The sequence below is a fragment of the Tupaia chinensis genome, unplaced genomic scaffold (genome assembly GCF_000334495.1).
Source record: "Tupaia chinensis unplaced genomic scaffold, TupChi_1.0 Scaffold000226_1, whole genome shotgun sequence".
Lineage (NCBI taxonomy): Eukaryota > Metazoa > Chordata > Mammalia > Scandentia > Tupaiidae > Tupaia > Tupaia belangeri.
The window spans coordinates 2,673,977-2,679,631 of NW_006159701.1; the positions used below are offsets into that span (position 1 = coordinate 2,673,977).

General features: G+C 59.3%; 1 long non-coding RNA gene across 3 annotated transcripts in view; it reads left to right on the forward strand.

The window, feature by feature from the left end:
* Positions 1 to 3,354: 3,354 nt before the first annotated feature.
* The window catches only part of LOC102483339 (uncharacterized), a 7,494-nt gene continuing 5,193 nt past the window's right edge, over positions 3,355 to 5,655 (forward strand). For 2 of the 3 annotated variants that reach the window (XR_334477.1, XR_334479.1), the window contains exon 1: positions 3,355 to 3,756. This is a non-coding gene — a long non-coding RNA (uncharacterized LOC102483339). The remainder of the gene's footprint in view (positions 3,757 to 5,655) is intronic. The other variant, XR_001370363.1, reaches the window with a different exon arrangement.

The window sequence follows — 5,655 nt, forward strand, 5'->3', positions numbered from 1 at the left end:
CAGCCCCCTTCCCCCACCCCGTTCGCTCTGCTTCCGACCTAGATGGATGCCTTGCCTGTGTTTCATTTCGGCAGTGGTCCCGACCCCGTCCTGGGGCCAGCGTTAGATTACAGATAACGTTACAGATAGCGCTCAGCGGCAGCGAGACCCTCCCCCACCATGACCTCTGCCAGCGAGTGAATGGGAGAGGCCAGACCAGGCTGCAGAGCAGGGGTAGGGGGATAAGAACAGAAGAGCGAGCTGGGCCATAGTGGTGGGCGAGTCAAGAGCCCAGCATGCAGCTGGGAGCTGGGGTTGAGGGAGACCAGAAGGGGCTCTTCGGAGTCACGAATGGGAAACCGAGGCCCATCCCGCATCCCGCCGACTCTCAGGGGCACAGGACTCCTGACGTGGGTCTCCCCTGAGTGGTGATCTCTGTAGTTTCCTCCTTTCCCAGAGCACCGTGCAGGGGCCGGGTTTATTTACCCACTCTACAACAGTGGTACGCCTAGACCCACTTTCCAGATGGGCACACTGAGGCTGCGAGTGCTGCATGGCCACCTACTGTCTTGCAGGGAGACAGTGGAGGGGCGGGGATAAAACTCCAACTTCGTGGTACTAGTCCAGTGAAGACAGGGACATTCTTGGATCCTAAAATGGGGAGGCAGGAAAGGGTATAGCAGGACTCACGTGCTGGCACTTACTGTGTGCAAAACGGGGGTGAGCACCTACTGTGCACAAGGTGGGTATGGGCACCTACTGTGTGCAAGGTGGGTATGGGCACCTACTGTGCGCAAGACAGGGGTGAGCCCCTACTGTGCACAAGATGGGGGTGGGCACTTACTCTGTGCAAGATGGGGGTGGGGCCCTACTGTGTGCAAGATGGGGGTGGGCACCTACTGTGTGCAAGATGGGGGGTGGGCCCTCCGAACTCACAGCCAGAGGCAAGAGGTGGAATCACGAGCAGGCAGTGTGGGACCTGAACAGTGGGGTCAGGAACATTCCGTGAGGCTGACCAGAGGGGGAAAAGAGCTCGGGGTCGGGAAGGACGGCTCCTGCGCCCTGATCCAAACTTTCCTTCCCACTGCTCCCCACCCTCGGGCCTTCCTGGCCTGGACTCTTAGGTCCCAAAGGCTGGGCTGGACTGTGTCCCCTCAGAAGACGGTGCGGCCACAGCAAGTCTCAGAAAGCCAGAGTTGCTAGTAGCTTGGAAACCCTGGACAAAGATCCCTCGTCAGGGACGAGATTCCAGCCCCCTGGGACAATAGGACTCCATGCCCTGGGGAGCCTTGGGCTGGGGTGTCAGGACAGCTGTGGACTCACAGGCACCTGGACATGCAGACAGACTCACGCGGTCCTGTCGGCCTTGGCAGCAGCTGGTGTCTGGCTGCTAAATGCCAGGACACTGTGGGGGTTGAGAAAGCTGTCAAAGATGCCGACTCCATGGGGCCAGCAGGTGGTGCAGTGGTTAGGGCTCTGGATTCTCACATGGCTGACTGCGGTTCGAGTCCCAGACCCAGTGGTTTGAAAATCACGCCGAGTACATCCTCTGCGTCATGGCTTGTGTGCCCAGGACCCTGAGAGAAAAGTGGAGGGAACGGGGTGGGGGCGTGGCCATCTCTGGGGGGAGGTTTCTCACTTTCCCTCTCTCTGTCCTCTCCTCTCTGGGGAGGGCAGAAGCTCTATGGTGAAAAGGTTCGCAGAGGTAATGTGGGCTCGAAGACAGGGCACTGCACTTTCTTGTATCTGAAACTCGGATTTGCACAGCCGGCCTCCGGCTCCCCGTCCTCGTGAGCTTTCCACCCTCCTAGGCATCCCTCGAGAAGCCCCGAGATCCCCCAGTTCCCCCAGCCCCGGGCGCTCATTCCACAGATGGGGAGGCTGAGGCTTGAGCAGGAAGGGGCTGCCCGGGGATCGGAGTCAGCAAGTCAATGGGACCCAGTCTGGGGCCAGCCCGGGGGTCCCAGCCACCCCGCGGGGACTTCCGGGAGATAATAATCGCAGCTTTGTCGCGTTCTTCGGCTCTCCCTTGATCTTTCTCTTTCTCTCCTTTTTTTTTTTTGTTTTTGTTTTTGCCATAGGACCCTCCTGGGGGTAGTGGGGAGAATGAGAAATCACCCCCCAGGGGCATGGCCGTGAGCAATCCCTTTTCTATTTTCTGTTGTCTTCCTGGATTTGGGGCACTCACACATATGTACCCAGTGTGTTTTTTAAGTCACTGGGTCTGGAACTTGAGCCACGGTGGGCCATGTGGAAATCCGGTGCCTTAACCACCCTGCCACCTGCTGGCTCCTGTTTCTCTTCATTTTAGAAATTCTCTCTTTCGGGACCAGCAGTTGGCATTATGGCTATGTCACTGGACTTCCATGTAGTCAAATGTGGTTCAAGTCCTGGACCTGGTGGCTTAAACTCACACCAGGCGCGTGTGCGTGCGTGCCCAAGATCCCTGGAGGAGAATGGAGGAGAAGGGATTGCGGTGTGACCATCCCCCCTGGGGGGTTGATTTCTCGCTGTCTCTCTGTCTCTCTCTGTCTTTCTGGTGAGCGCGCGTGCCCTATAGCAAAAATCTCTCAAAAAAAAAAAAAAGAAATAAAAGAAAAGAAATCTGTCTTTCCATCCTTCCTCTCCGCCCTCTCTCTCCTCTCATCTTTCCCTCTCTCCTTCCCTCCTTCCCCTCTTTCCTCTCCTTCCCTCTTTTTCTGCCTTTCTTTCCTCTTTTTTTTCTCTCTCTCCCCCCACCCCCTGTCTCCTCCCCCTTTCCATCTTTCCTTGGACCTTCCTTGCATACCCACCCCAGCCTTCTTTGGGGGTGCCCTCCTCCCTGTCCCCCCCCACGTCAGTCAGTACAGCCTTTGCCAAATCCCCCAGCCCGAACCTCACAGCACAGGCCCACGCTGAGGAGACCGGACCCACCAGGAAGCCTAGCCAGGACCACCATGCCCAGGCCCTGGTGCGGTCTGCAGCCACGCAGGGGCCCCGCCCAGGTACCTGACGGACACAGGGCTGGGGCGGGCGGACCCGGGAGCCTGATTAAAGCATGGCTTCTCTGCCCGCCTGGTTCGCATTACCTCCGGAGGCCAGGCTCCAGGCCGACAGCTGGACACACTTTTCCAGGGCGCGGGGAAGGAGTCGGCCTTGTGTGCGCACACAGGCGTGGGCTCCGTCCGGGACAGCCCGTAATGGCTTTCACATGGAGAGCGAAAGGAACTTCTCCAAGCTCAAGCACCGATTTTCCTGTCAAGAGATTTTGGGTTTAAAAAAATATATTATAATCACAAAGAAAAGGGCTTTGGAGTTTGAACAAAAGAACCCGGCCATGTGAAGTCGGATCCTGAAATGGAACCAGAATCCTGAGACAATGTGGGTAGGAAGAAAGGGGGGGAGGGACCCCAGCAGTTGTCCCCAGCATGTTTCCCCAGCAGCGTGGCCAGGGCTGAGGGGACACTCATGGCCTAAAAGGGGCAGAAGAGAAACCTCTGCCTGAAGGGTCCCCCCCTTGCTCCCCCTCAGGGCCATTCCACCCAGCTCCCACCCCCTGAGGGTTCCCCCCAGGTAGGCTAGCCCAAGGGCCTGAGCCCCTGCAGGCGTTCAGCTCCTGGCTTCAGCCTCTCTCTGCCTCCAGGTGCCCCCGAGCCCCCTGCCTCCGCTTCCTTCTCTGTGAGCTCCTCTGTTAAACAGCCGCATGCACACGCCTGTTCCTAGGGCTGCTGAGAAATTCGCTGAGCGGACACGGGCACCCTCAGCTCCTGGTTCAGCTCCTGGTTCAGCTCCCCGCAGGTATGAGCTCGTCCTCCTGGGAGGACGACGCTGGGCTGGGAGGCAGCACACCGCATCTGCCCTAGGTCTCTGTCGGAGCGCAGTCTGCCCGTCTGTCTGTCCTGGCTCTCTGTCGGAGCGCAGTCTGCCCGTCTGTCCTGGCTCTCCCTTTCGGAGCGCAGTCTGCCCATCTGTCTGTCCTGGCTCTCTCTGTAGGAGCTCAGTCTGCCCGTCTGTCTGTCCTGACTCTGTCAGAGCACAGCCTGCCCGTCTGTCTGTCCTGGCTCTCCCTGTGGGAGTGCAGCCTGCCCGTCTGTCTGTCCTGGCTCTCCCTGTCGGAGCTCAGTCTCCCCATCTGTCTGTCCTGACTCTCTCTGTCGGAGCACAGTCTCCCCGTCTGTCTGTCCTGCTCTCCCTGTCGGAACTCAGTCTGCCCATCTGCAAAGCGGGCAGGCTTCTGGTCTCTTGAAGGGCTCTCAGCCCCGCCATCAGGGCTTCTCTGTGCCACACTGCTTTGTCCCCTGTTCCTCTCTCGCGCAGGCCCCTCGGGCAGACAACTGCTCCTCAGGGAAGTCCCCTCTCACCAGCGGCAGACAGTCCTCTCTCACTCAGGTCACTCTGAGCACCCCCGGTGTGACACCTGTGTCTGCGAGCCCCATCAGTGGCTTCCTGAGGGCTTCTCGACCCTCGACTCCACGAGGGACTGGCCTGGCCGGTTCCTCCTGGGCCTGCTGGTGCCCGCGGCACCCAGTGGTCAGTGGCATCCCAAACTGCGGATGAAGAATTTACAGAGCACCTACTGTGTGCCGGGGCCTGTGGCCACAGCGAGGAATGAACAAGTGGATAGAAAGATCGATGAGTGAATGAGTGAATGCGTGAATGAGCAGACGAAGGGAAAGGGTGAAGGGTGAGAAACGGAAGCCGCGCTTCTATGTCACTCGCTGTGCGGAGCCTGCACTAAGCCCTGGGTGGGTCATCATCGATCCCACAGCAACAGGGCAAGGCAGGCCCCACGATTATCTCAGCTATGCAGATGAAGACCACAGGCCCAGAGAGGGTCGGCAACTTGCCAGAGGGCACACAGCCAGGACGGTAGAGACAAGACTCGATCTTGGGCCATCTGGTTCCGGAGTCCAGCAGCTCAACCCCTCAGCTATTGGGTTCTCGGAAAAGTCATGACGCCCCGATGAAGGCACCTCCACAGCCAAGGAGGTGCTACAAAGAGATCATGAAGGGTGTTTGCAGACATGCCTTACCACCCCCAGGGGGCTGCGGGTCCCTGGAAGGACGAGTTGTGGCTGGTGCTTCCTGCGAGAGTGTCCTGCTGCAGAACCCAGAGACAGGGCCTGGCCAGCCTCCGAAGTGGCTCCAGATCCGGCTTGGGGTGGCTCAGGCCCATGTCACGGCGCGAGATGCCGTGGAATCAGCCTCCTCCCTGCTCTTCTCCCATGGAGGGACTGTTCACCTGCTGTGTGACCTTGGGCAGGACACCGAACCTCTCTGAGTCTTTTCTGCTCCTCTAGGCAGTGCGAGTCGTGCAATCGGCTGCAGAGATCGATGCTCCTGCATGGCAGCCGCATCCCCACCGGCTCAGAGCTGCACACGCCCAGGGTCTCCACCCCAGGAACCGTTTCAGGGCAGCCAGGGCCGCAGATGGGGAAGGACTCGCGCCTCCCGGGCCCAGCTGGCTCCTGGCCTGGGTCCAGCCTGGCCTCAGCCACAGGTCCTCCAAGCTTAATATCCTTGGCGGCGAGGCTGGAATAAGCTGCCTTTCAAGAGGGGAACTTTATTTATACGCCGATGCCAGTCGCGCTCCTGCTATTAGAAATTTCATCGGCTCCTTTGATTTAGGGCTTGCCACGAGCTGCCAATCGTGGCCGCCTCCTGGCCCGGCCCTGCCGCTCCCCCAACCCCCCTTCT